This window comes from Oryx dammah, unplaced genomic scaffold (genome assembly GCF_014754425.2).
Source record: "Oryx dammah isolate SB20612 unplaced genomic scaffold, SCBI_Odam_1.1 HiC_scaffold_19, whole genome shotgun sequence".
NCBI lineage: Eukaryota > Metazoa > Chordata > Mammalia > Artiodactyla > Bovidae > Oryx > Oryx dammah.
This window is the reverse complement of record NW_024070203.1, coordinates 68,093,522-68,107,285: the sequence shown is the minus strand read 5'-3', so window position 1 is coordinate 68,107,285 and position 13,764 is coordinate 68,093,522.

The window sequence follows — 13,764 nt, the reverse complement described above, 5'->3', positions numbered from 1 at the left end:
AACTGTACTTGGTACTCTGTAATAACCTATATGGGAAAAGAATCTGAAAAAGAATAGATACCTGCATGTGCAAGCATGCTTAGTCGTGTCTGACTTTTTGCGACCCCATGGACTATAGCCAGCCAAGCTTCTCTATCAGATTTCCCAGGCAAAAATACTGAACTCAGTTGCCATTTCCTCCTCCAATGGATCTTTCTGACCCAGGGATCGAACCCCTGTCTCCTATGTCTCCTGCATCGGCACGCAGATTCTTTTACCATTAAGCTACCTGGGAAGCCCAGATACCTGTATATGTATAACCAAATCACTTTGCTATACACTTGAAACTAATACAATATTGTAAATCAACTACATTCCAATATAAATTAAAATTTTTTAATAAATCATTTTTAAAAGTAAAAACAAATTAATGTGGTATAGCCACACAACATAACATTATTCAGCCATAAAAAGGAATGAAGTACTGATACCAGCCACAACACGGTTCAGATGAACCTTGAAAACCTTATGCAAAGTGAAAGAAGTCACATGAAAGACCACATATTAGATAATTCCACTTTTATGAAAAGTCCAAAGGTGACAAAACCAGAGACAAATCGATAGGATAGTGGTAGCCTAGGGCTGGGGACTGAAAGGAATGAAGAGTGCTGCTGGGTAGAGTTTCTATTTAGGGGAATGATGATGTCAAAACTCAGATTATGGGGATAGTAGCGACTCTGTAAGTAAACTAAAATCCACTAAAGTGTTTACATAGTGAATTTTATGGACTGTAAATTATGTATCAATAAAGTGGTTTTTTTAAATCACATACAAAGCAATTGGATTATTTTCTTTTTTTAAATTTAAATTTTATTTTACTTTACAATACTGTATTGGTTTTGCCATACATCGACATGTATCCGCCATGGGTGTACATGAGTTCCCAATCCTGAACCCCCCTCCCACCTCCCACCCCATATCATCTCTCTGGATCATCCCCGTGCACCAGCCCCAAGCATCCTGTATCCTGTATCAAACATAGACTGGCGATTCGTTTCTTACATGATAGTATACATGTTTCAATGCCATTCTCCCAAATCATCCCACCCTCTCCCTCTCTCACAGAGTCCAAAAGTCCGTTCTATACATCTGTGTCTCTTTTGCTGTCTCGCATACAGGGTCATCATTACCATCTTTCTAAATTCCATATATATGTGTTAGTATACTGTATTGGTGTTTTTCTTTCTGGCTTACTTCACTCTGTGTAATCAGCTCCAGTTTCATCCATCTCATCAGAACTGATTCAAATGCATTCTTTTTAATGGCTGAGTAATACTCCACTGTGTATATGTACCACAGTTTCTTATCCATTCATCTGCTGATGGACATCTAGGTTGCTTCCATGTCCTGGCTATTATAAACAGTGCTGTGACAAACATTGGGGTACATGTGTCTCTTTCAATTCTGGTTTCCTCGGTGTGTATGCCCAGCAGTGGGATTGCTGGGTCTTATGGCAGTTCTATTTGCAACTTTTTAAGGAATGTTCACACTGTTCTCCATAGTGGCTGTACTAGTTTGCATTCCCACCAACAGTGTAAGAGGGTTCCCTTTTCTCCACACCCTCTCCAGCATTTATTACTTGCAGACTTTTGGATCACAGCCATTCTGAGTGGTGTGAAATGGTACCTCCTTGTGGTCTTGATTTGCATTTCTCTGATAATGAGTGATGTTGAGCGTCTTTTCATGTGTTTGTTAGCCATCTGTATGTCTTCTTTCATAATTAAAATCAAGGTAATCCTTGTTTCATCTTCTTGTATATTTATCAAAAATATCCTTTCTTCCATGTCTACCAAAATATGGTTTCTGGACTTGAGAAATGATTTTTAAAAAGAAACAAGAAAACCCTTTCTCTTCAAACCCTTTGGGGTAATTACAAAAAGAAACCCATCCCGGGTATGTGAAACTACATAATTATTCACAAAAGAGAAAATGGCATTGGGTGTGAGTCGCTCTTCGAACCCAATGTAAAAACAGATATAAGTTCTATTAAAAATACTCTGCAACTATTTTTTTTTCACAGAGAAAAGTTCTCTTCTATGTGAAGACATTGAGCATATTTGGATTTCTTATGCCAGGACTGTGAAGCATTCTGATGGTAGAGAAAGCACAGAAGGTTAGAACACCAGTCTGTCCCCCAACTATGGACCACCAATCTCTTCCCCTCTCTCTGCGACTGTTGCCCCCATTTCCACCATGACCCACTCTTTTCTAAATCCCAACTCACTCATTTAACACACATTCACAGAGAACCTATATCACCAAGGATGCTTGAACTGAAGGCAAAACACACTCATTCCTTTTCCGTCCCCTTGTCAAATGCATTTTGCCTTGATGTGTGGGAGGAAATGAGGAAATTAAGACTGTGCTACAGAGTTCCGGAGAAGGCAATGGCACCCCACTTCAGGACTCTTGCCTGGAAAATCCCATGGACAGAGGAGCCTGGTAGGCCGCAGTCCATGCAATCGCGAAGAGTCGGACACGACTGAGTGACTTCCCTTTCACTTTTCACTTTCATGCATTGGAGAAGGAAATGGCAACCCACTCCAGTGTTCTTGCCTGGAGAATCCCAGGGATGGGGGAGCCTGGTGGGCTGCAGTCTCTGGGGTCGCACAGAGTAGGACACGACTGAAGCGACTTAGCAGCAGCAGCAGCAGCTACAGAGTTCCAGGGAGGACCTGTGAGACACCCTCCAACCTGGGTCTGCCCATCAGGGCATCGGGCAGTATTTAAAGTTCTACAGGAAGAGCAAAGCAATTTAACAAACCATCCCTTCTCTGTTCTCCTTAGTAAGTTGCCACATCACAGCGCTTGAAAGACCAGAATATACCCTTTATTAATCTCATTACCAAGACTCAGTCCCTTCGGAGCAAGACCTAAATCCCACCCCAGTTCTGACACAAAAGGATTCTCAGAAGAGAAAACTTCACAGGGAAAGAGCAGTAAATCAGGAGGCAGTTCCTCCCGTACTCTTCACCAGCAAATGTATTTTCCAGGCAAATAGGAACAAGCGGCAAAAAAAAAAAAAAAAAAGCTCAGGTTTCCCTGTGATGCGATTACCACCTTGAAAGAGGGGGAGGATGGAGAGAAAATCTGACCCTACCTTGGATTAAAAAAAAAAGCTGGCATTCTGGCAGTCCATCTACAAGTGCTTTCAGAATGCCAAGTGCACGGCAGAACGCAGCAGGACACAGAGGCCTCCGCTCCCTCCTGATAAGCCACTGTTTCTCTCGCCCCACTTCTCAGTAGTATCAGGTGAACGGAGCCTTGCGCTGCAACCTTAGACCCCGGAGAACAGAGGCTGCGAGGCAACCGAACACCCGCTCCAACCACCGGCCCAAGTGCCAGGCTGGGGGAGGGGCCGGCCGGCCTTCCTTCTCTAAAGAAAGAGCTTGCTATCTTGCCCTGGTTCTTAGCCTTTCCTTTTCTGCTGTGTACTCCAGGCAGGTTTATCAGTCAGTGGACCAAACTGGACCAGCTCCCACCACACCTTCGCTTGGGCAATTGCGCCCTCAGGGGTCTCCCAGGGTGAAGAGCTTGACTTCCACCTCATCTGTCCTCCCTTTTTGTTTTGCAGTGTCAGGAGAACCAGCTTGCGACCAACACACTGACCTTGACTTTGGCTGGGTATTCTTGGGCACCATAGGTCACCTCTCTGAACTTGTTTCCTCACCTGTGAAATGAAGATTATTATACTTGCCCTTCAGTGACAAGGATTTGGGGTTAATGAAATAATACATAGAATACTTATAGTCAAGTCTAGCACACAAATTGAACAGCAGGGATTGAATACAGGTATATGCACAAAACGGATGTGAAAAAACACACCTAGATTTTATTTTACCTGGAAGGGGCCTTAAGTGTGCCTGTGTTGATTTGTTCCTCCTGCTCACCTGTCAGGATTTAACCTAAACCTCTCTGCCCCTAGAAAAATCCTTCCCAACTTCAAAGAGTTCAGTGCTTTTTGCTCCTTATTTCCAAAGCAAGTTGTTTGAGCATCTACACAACTGTAGTTCCTGCATGGTTGAATATAGTCATTTCCTTGTCTGTCAGCCCAGTCCTGCCATACTCTGAACACTTGAAAGGCAAAGAGGAGATTTTTCAGTGTGAGGGTTATAAGCACAGTCTCTGGGGCCAAACTGCCTGAGACTAAACCCATTTCTCTTTTTGCTAGTTAACTGTGTGCCTCTGCATTTTCTCTGAGTGACAATAATATTACCTGCCTCCCAAGGTTCTTAAAAGGGCGCACAGCATCACAGAAGTGTCAACTTGGATTACTGTTCTTGTCTGTGACTCCAGAGCCTGGAAGATAGCTGGTACTTGATGCATGTGGCCTGGAGGAAAGTGATCCATGCATTTTATTCAGGGGTGACACATCATATAGTGGTTCAAGAATGGCTAAATTGGTCCCCAAAAAAGTTGCAAAACGATGCCAAAGAGATATTTGGTTACTTGTGCTCACTGCAGCACAATCCACAGATCCAAATTTGGATCCACCATGAGAATGTAGAAGTAACCTAAATGTCCACTGGTGAATGAATGGATAAAGAAAATGTGGTGTATATATATTATACAGATATATATACAATAAAAATATGTATATTATATGTACAATGAAATAAAATATATTTGTATGTGTATGTGAATTTGCTGAATGTTATTCAGCCTTAGAAAAGGAAATCCTGCCATATGCTACAACATGGATGAATTTGAGAACATTATGCTAAGTGAAATAAGCCAGTCACAAAAGGACAAATGTTGTATAATTCTACTTCTATGAAGTATCCAACATAAACTCATAGGAACAGAAAGTAGAATGGTGGTTGGTTGCCAGGGACTGTTGGGAGGAAGAAACAGGGAATTGTTGTTGATGGATGTAGAGTTTCAGTGATGCAAGATGAAATAATTCTAGAGAGCTGCTGTAGATAATATGCATATAGTTAAAGATTTTTTAAATGCAGAATTAAAGCCAAAAAAAGAAGAAGAAATAAAGTGAACGTGTCAAGTTCAGCACCACAGGCCTATTTATGCCCAGTTCAGTGTTCATGGGGCAGTGAAACCTGGTCTTGATACATGTTTCCCTCTTTATGGCAAGTACACATATCTCTCTGTCTGCACAAAGATGTATATTTTTTGCTGAGTGTCACTGACATCATTTGAGAGTCCTGAGGCTTTCAAGTGGGTAAACTGTACAGAATGAATGCTATCTAAAGCGTTAAAGCTTTACTTTCTCTCTAGTCAAGTAGTTTGCTTTCCAAACACGTCTTCTGCTAGATAGCCTGCTTTGTTTTTCATCGTAGCACTTATCTCCACCAGCATTAATAACATAGTCATTGGGTTATTGGTCTTTCATCTTCTAGTAAAGTATAATTTCATGAGAGCATTCACTACTCCATCCCCAGTATCCGGAAGAGTTCCTATCACACAGCAGATGTTCAATAAATATTTGTTGAGTGAATGGATGGATGAATTGGTCTCCCTTGTTAGGGGAGGGACAAGAAACAAGTAGATGGTCCTTAGCTCATCAAAGTTAAGGTGCCTAAGTTGGACAAGAAATTGTCTTTAAAAGGATGCTGCTGCTAAGTCACGTCAGTCGTGTCCGACTCTGTGCGACCCCATAGACGGCAGTCCACCAGGCCCCCCCCGTCCCTGGGATTCTCCAGGCAAGAACACTGGAGTGGGTTGCCATTTCCTTCTCCAATGCATGAAAGTGAAAAGTGAAAGTGAAGTCGCTCAGTCGTGTCCAACTCAGCGACCCCACGGACTGAAGCCCACCAGGCTCCTCCGTCCCTGGGATTTTCCAGGCAAGAGTACTGGAGTGGGGTGCCATTGCCTTCTCCGCTTTAAAAGGATAGAATACCTTATTTCATTGCACTGCATTGTTTTACCCCCTGGGAGTCAGACACAACTGAACACCTTCACTTTCACTTTTTCGCTTTAGTGCATTGGAGAAGGAAATGGCGACCCACTCCAGTCTTCTTGCCTGGAGAATCCCAGGGATGGGGGAGCCTGGTGGGCTGCCGTCTCTGGGGTCACACAGAGTCCGACACGACTGAAGCGACTTAGCAGCAGCAGCAGCAGCAGCAGTAGTGTGGGCATACAGATCTCAGCTCTGCTGTGCAACACAGCAAATATGAATTCAGCTATGATTCTTAAACTAGATATGTCTGGGACACACTAAACTTTATAGATGATTGTCAACTAGATTATTCCAGAAATTGAACTTAGTGACAAAAATTCATTAGACATAGCAGATGGAAAAGAACAAATCCCTCAGATCAGGCCAGGAAGACAGAAATAATTATATCCTGAGCCATTTCAATAAATTCTCAGATAGCATTGCTTGAAAATGGGTTCAGAAACAAAGAAAGAAAAGTGCCTCAAACACACAGTATCACCCAGGTATTTGTTTCATAAGCCTTCAAATACTGAGTCCTCACACTGAGTGAAAAACTCTTCCTCTGCTGCTTTTCAAAGCCGACCAAGTTCTCTACCAAAGACATCAGCTGAATTTGTAAGGCTTATAACCCTGAGACTGAAGAGTCACTCTGCAAGTATCTTGATGCCCTCTTTGCATGCCAATTAAGGGGATGAACCACCTTCCCCCCATTCTGACATGTGGGGATACCCCATGTCTACAACCATCCAACAGGCCCTGTTCATTCTGAAGCTCAGTTCCTTTGAGCCAACATTTCCATCTGTAGCATGCCATCCCCCCTGGAAGTCCTCAGAAGATTATTTTTACATGCTTCTTTAGGTTTTCTTGTGAAATACTGGATCAGAGTGCTTTTCAGAATGATAACTGGAGAGTCTATCAAAGCTTCAGAGAGACAAGATACCAATGGCACTTTTTCTTTTTATTTTTCCTTGAAACAATCCCATGGAGGAGGCTTGGGGGAACCTCGGATTGGCTTATGATCTTCTTTCATCAACAAGCAGTGACCCAAACTGTCAGTAGCTGACTTTGCATGGCAGCTTGAAACCCAGAAACCAAAATAACTGCCAGTAAGAACCTACTGACAGCAAGATATTTCCCTCTTGTGTAACCCAGTCTCCATTCCACCTTCCCTCCCAGAGATCATTCCACCGGGACGGATCGTTTCCCTTCTCCTGCCCCTAGCAAGTGCTGCATGAATGCATCTGCAGTTTGTAAGACTCCTCAGTCAGATTGGATGTGGCAGGGAAAGATTTCGGTGGGATCAGAGCCCTCTCCGACCTTGACTCCCGATCAGGGTGGCTCAAGGAGATCTCAGAGTCCTGGGACTATCTCAAAGAGTGAATACATACATGCAAGTAAAACCAGATTAAAGCAACATCAGTTGCAGTATTCAAAGAGGAAATGGAGTCAAGAGGGGAAACAGGAAGCTGTCAGCAGATGTGAGCAAAAAAAGGAAAAAGATTTTGTCTCAGGGTGGCAGTGGACAGACTCAATGAAGAGCAGTTAATATGTGACTTTAATGTTAATGATAATAATGATAGCTAGCATTTCTTAAGCACCTGTGATGCCCACTGTGGCAATTCTTTCCATACTTAAGCTTGTTCAGTCACAATGTAAAATGTGCAACTGCCTTTAATTCTGTCTCTCAGGTGCGGGTCCCAAGGCTTAGAGAAATGAGTAACTTGAGCATGCTCATTCAGTTGCAGAGAAGAGCTATGATTTGAACTCAGGTCTGTGTGACTCCCATGTGGCTGTCCTAACCCCTGGGCAGGACTGCCATCCTGGGAGCTTTGGACTGAACTCTAGCAGGAGTATTTCAGTTCTGAATCATGCCCGCCTTCTTCCAGCTCCCTGACAATCCAGCATGCAGAAGGGAAAAGGCGGGGGTGGGCGGAATGAACCAGGGAGGTGATTTCTGCTTTCTCTCTCTCCTAGGGGCTGCTCTCTGCTCAGATTCCTAGAGATGGGGTAGATTAAGATGGAATGACAGGGAGCAACAAGAAGTCCACACATAGGGCTCATTTTGCCATGCCACACCCCTTCACAATATATGTGACCCAAGACTCCTGGCCCTGTGAGGTGCCCACCTGGACTTGTTCTCCGTTGTCCATTTTCCTGTCTGAAAGCTCAATTTGTTGATTATTCTTCTGTTTCTAATAATACTTTAGCTCAGCTCAGCTTTTGCTGACTCTTCACACTCCTTCCCATGAGCATTGCTTCCTTCAGCTGCCAATGTGGAGATCAGCAGAATGGGAACACCAAGGGGAAGCCAGGGAGCCCCCAGGCAAGGCTTCCTTGGCAGCCGGCTTTTTGATTTGGCAAGAACAGGCAGGGATTCCAAAGAACACAAATATTCCCATTTTTCTTTTTGGCAGGATTAATGGATAAGTGCTTTAACAAGATGGGAATAGGACAGAGGGAAGCTGGGAAGGAATGAGTAAAGAGAAGAAACCTTTGACGAGATAAGAGGCCAGCGTTGAGCTCATCTTCTAGGCTTCAAGATGATGTCTATGTTACACTCACTCAGAAAAGAGCCTTATCTCCTATGTTCTCAGCAGTTTTTTCTACATTGTCAGAGCTCCACACATTTTGGTTTTCCGTGGTGGGAACAAAAACCATTTTCTTCCCAAAAGCTAACTACAATAATGGCGATGATAGCTATCCTGTCTATGAGACCCATCATTTTACTTGATGATGGTGGCTGGTAATAATGAAGTCTCACAACTTCACAGTGAACCACATACCAGGCAATGTTCTAACCAATTTATATACATATTAACTCATATACTAAGACATGAGTTAACATATTAATCCTTACAACAGAAGTTTGAGATAGATACTATCATTATCCCATTTTACACATGAGGAAACTGAAGAACAAAGAATTTGACTTGCTCAAGATCATGAACCCGAAAGGTAGGTATTTATTTCCCAGGAAACCAAGGTTCAAGAGGGTTTAGTAACCTGCTCAAGTTCACACACAATGAGAAAATGGTGAAGTGAAATTTTAAACCAAATCTTCTGGACTCCAAAGCACATGCTGTTGGAACATATGCTTGATTAACTCTCTAATTCTTGATTAACTTGATTGATTATCTTCCTAATTCTCTCTATAGATATAGATATTTCATGGTTAACTCTCTAACTCTCTCTATTGATATGGATATATGTACAGACACACATATATACATAATGCATATATATGTAAACACATATCCACGTCCACACAGCCTAGCAAACCAGAGGTTTGATGGGGTCAAATAGCCATCTTATGTTTCTCTCTAAGAATTTAGAACTGTTAGTTTCCAAGACAGCTTTTCTTAGTGCCTCTAAATATGTCACATGTGTACAAAAGGACTACATCTGAAAATGACTTGAGATACATAGAGAAGGCTGCCGAAGTCCCTTTTAAGGCCTTGTTCTGCCACCTGTGAACTGAAAGGATCTATATTTTGGAATCCTGAAATTTTGAGAAGTTCTATTTGAGAAGTTCTGCCTCAGAGAACTGCTCCAGGCACGTGAGCAGGAAGTGAACTGAAAACTTCCCCCGTGTTCCCTCCCTCTCATCTCTACTGTTTCTGTTTCTGCACCTACTCTGAATGTCAGTGTCTTCAGGAATAAAAAGAAATGTGCTGCACTTCCCTGGTGATACAGTGGTTAAGAATCCACCTGCCAGTATAGGGAACACAGGTTCGATCCCTGGTGCTCGAAGATTCCACATGCCTCAGAGCAACTAAGCCCATGCACCACAACTACTGAGCCCTCCCGTCCTAGAGCCCTGCTCTGCAGCAAGAAAGGCCACTGCAATGAGAAGCCCACGCACCACAGCTAGAGAAAGCCCACACACAGCAACGAATAGCCAAAAACAAATAGAGCGAGCGAGAAATGTGCTGAATACAGTCAGGTTCACCATTAAACACAAATAAACAGGCCCCACCACCTGAAAAATCCCAGTTACAACTTTCCTTTTCCTTTCTTCTTCCTCCAGGGAAACCGAACAATAGTAATTAAAATGGAAGCGTTAGGAAGCCCAGAGCTCACTGTGAAAGCCATTTGCCTAGAAGACAAGGAGCTGCAGATTCCACTGCTCCCCACCCCATGAACAACAACTACTGTCCGGCAAAGCCCATCATTAAAACCTGCCTGCTGGATGAGCAGCATGGGCCTGTGAGGGTGCTGGGTTCCTTCCTAGCCAAAACGGTGTGAGCCACACCAAGCCATCAGGAATGCCCTGGCAGAAAGGCATACTGTGTGACTGGCAGCCAGTCCTCTCTGGCTTTCAGTTTTATGTTTCTCAAATTCTAATTGATTTGCAACCACACCAGGAGGAGTTCTGCTCCATTTCTCTGTTACATAAAGCTGGATAGCCTTAGGGCACAAAGGCTGTGGAGTTCTCTGGTGCTCAGGCTTGGAGTGAGTGAGTCCATTTCCAACGCTGACTCCGTGCAAGAGACAGAGAGAAAAGAGGATGGTAACTGCGAGCCTTCGCTTCTTTGCATTTTCCCCTTGGAAGCTGCACAGTGATAGATGCTGGGTAAACCCTGTTGCTTCCAATGCCAGATGCAAGGTACATGTGTTGTCAAACTAGGATTAATTTGTTATTTCTCCTTTAAGTAGGTTAAGCTTTTTTAAGCAGGGGTAATTAAGATTATGACTAGACAACAAATGAAGAAATCATGGGGCTTAATGAAGGGATGGTAGTTACCCTCAAATGAAAATGATAACAAGTTTGCTTTTATGTGTAGGAGAAAAAAAATTTTTTTAAAGGAAAGATGGCCAGGGAAACCTGGCATGCTGCAGTCCATGGGGTCACAAACAGTCAGCCACGACTGAGCAACTGAACTGAACTGAACTGAAAGGAAAGATGGCAATAAAAGATACACAGATACACAGCTCCATCTGCAATCCTTTGGCAGAGTTGGGAGCATGTGCTGCCCATGAAGGTAACTGGAAGGTCCCTTTGGGAATTCATTTTTGAGAACAGTTTCCTCCCACTGCTTGTTGGCTCCTTAAATTATCTGTGGTTACTAATTTCAAAATACTTTATCCCCAAAGATAAAGGTGGTGATGTTGGCACAAATACTTTCTGATCATGGGTTCTGGATATCTGCTGAAAAGAACTCAGTGGAAAACGGAAAGGTGTAAAGGAGAGGAAAAGTCAGATGGTAGGTGCAAACTCTCTCAATGACTGTATCCAGAAACTGTTCCTCCAATCTGTCCTCCACTCCCAGGACTCCTTGCCAGTGCTTTCCACAGCTCTTACTGTCTCACTCCTGAAAAAACGCAAGAATCGCAACCTCTTTGCTTCTAGTTGCTCCTCCTGCCACCCAAGGGCCAGATGGACTGCTCTAATAGGCCAACTTGTTCATGCCACTCCCCTGTTTATAGTTATTCCTGGGGCACAGAAATTTCACCTTGAGGAGCATCTCCTGTAAGTAAAACGTGAATGTTTTCAAAGACAAGAATATTCAAATCAGCGTTGTGTATTGACTAGCAACATATTTAACATCTATCATTAGTGGACTGGTTAAATAAACCATGGTTCAACCACATAATTGGGAAACACGGAGCTGTGGAAAAGAATGAGATAGAGCCAAATATGCCAAATGTGCTGATACAGAACAATCTCAAGATACAAAGCAAGGTCAGTATGGTATATACCAGAGTGTGCAACAAAGGGTAAAGACAAGAGACATTACATACACTATGTCCACAAAGATACACAAGTCATTAGTGATTATGGCTGCTTCCCAGGAGGAAGGCAGTGGAACTGAAGATCAAGGGTGCCAAAGATTCTTTTTATTGTGTGCTCTTTGTAAATTTTAAAATCATATGTAGACATCATCTTTGTAATTAGAAACACTAATTTAAAAAAGTAAAAACAAAATCCTCTGTGTAATGAAAGCATCTAACAAAGGCACTTCATCACCTGGCCTGGCCTACCTTGAGTCCTCTGTTGGCTCAGGTCACACCATGCCATTTACCACTGCCTAACCAATCATGCTACCCAAGAATATTGCAAACCTATGCACACAGATGGGTCTCCTTATTTACACATGGAAGATACTAACAGTGCCCATTGCATAGTTTTTTGAGAATTAAATGAGAGAAAACACAAGTGCTCATAACAGGGTCTAGCAAATAATAAGTCCTCCCTAAATATTAGTTGCTATTATTCTATCCTAAAGCAGCCCTTCTCTTTAGAAAGGCTTTTGTTCCATTCTCTTCCAACTGAAAGGCCACTTACACTTGATGGTCTAGCTCAAATATCATCTCTCCGCCTTCTTCACAGCCTCCAAACTCTGAGCACTTTGTTCATACCCTTCATAGTCTATCACAATTAATAACATACAGATCTGCTTCTATCCATATCTTATGGGGTAAATAGAGCAAGGAATGTGACTATATAACTTTATAGAGTCTAATATAAGTTTTCGGTAACTATTTAGATAAGTTAATGTAAGGAAAGCAGTACAAAAATACTCAGAAGGCACAGCATGTACATATCAAAGCAATCAAAATCCTCTCACAGTGTGTCTGCTAATGGTTTCCTCACTGTGTGACACTTAGAGGGATCTTCTGGGAAATAAGGATTAGTATTAGTGCCAAGATTTCCCCACAAGGTGATCTAAGAACTTCACACCATTTTGGTTGTCAGGTCTCACTGTTCACAGTTCATCCTTCTTGCCAGAATTCTGGGCCAGCTTTTAGTACTTAGTAATATAGATTGTGAGCTAACACTTGGCCAATGTCTAATTTAAAAGATTGACTGTGCATTAAAAGCCTTATAAGACCAAAAAAAAAAAAAAAACACTTGAATAAATCATTATAAGAACAATCTCTTGGCTGATTATCATTTTGGATTTCAGTCTCTAATATTAATATACTTAACAATATTCACTTGTCCTTCATGTTCATGTGGAGAATAATAAATTATTCAGAGACATAAAATACAATTCCAGAGTTAAAATATCTGAGTGGGAAGAAAGGTTTTCCTACACGGATATATCTCTGCAGATAATGTGTTATCAGAATCACACAGATTGGAGGTATTTGTTTAAGATGGGTTCTCAGGTTCACTCAAGGGCAACGAAATGAGAATCTCTAGCAACAAGGACCCTGGAATCTGCTTTGTCATATAGGATGCCGTGGCATGGTTCTTGTGTTTGAAACCTTGCCACTGATTCATGATAATATTCATGAACTGCAGCTTGAATGAGAAAGTGCAGTAAATGTAAAGATCAGGGCATGAAATGCCAAGCTTCTCAAATCACCAAACCCCAAAGGTGTGCTGCTTCCGTCTCGTGTGCTTTTCAGGCAGGAATTTTGGGTTTTGCTAGGCATTGTGCACAATGTCATGCTTGCAAAAATGCCAAGGATATAGCTTTGGACAACTATAGAGAACTGAAATATGGTCAGCTAGTGACTGAAACTTTTTCCCTTAGGCTATACTTTAAGCGTCTCAGTTTTAAGTAGAGCTACACTTTCTTGAGTGTCTCAGGCCTGGTTAGGAATAATGGTCATGGGAGGGAAAGGGGGAAGACACAGTGTGTCTTGAGGCTCAGTATTATAATATGGAAGATTGGGTCAAGATTGTACTTTACCCTTTGTCCCCATTTGTTCTATGTTTTTAAATGCCTTTCTTTTGAGTAGACTCAGTTGCCTTTCTAGTCTTTCTTCACACAACACATGAGTACATGGCATAAAGTTGGTAATCAAGAGCAACACACACTCCTCTTCCTCTTCAACCACAATAGACAAGTCAGCTCAGTAGGATTTGGGAGTCATTA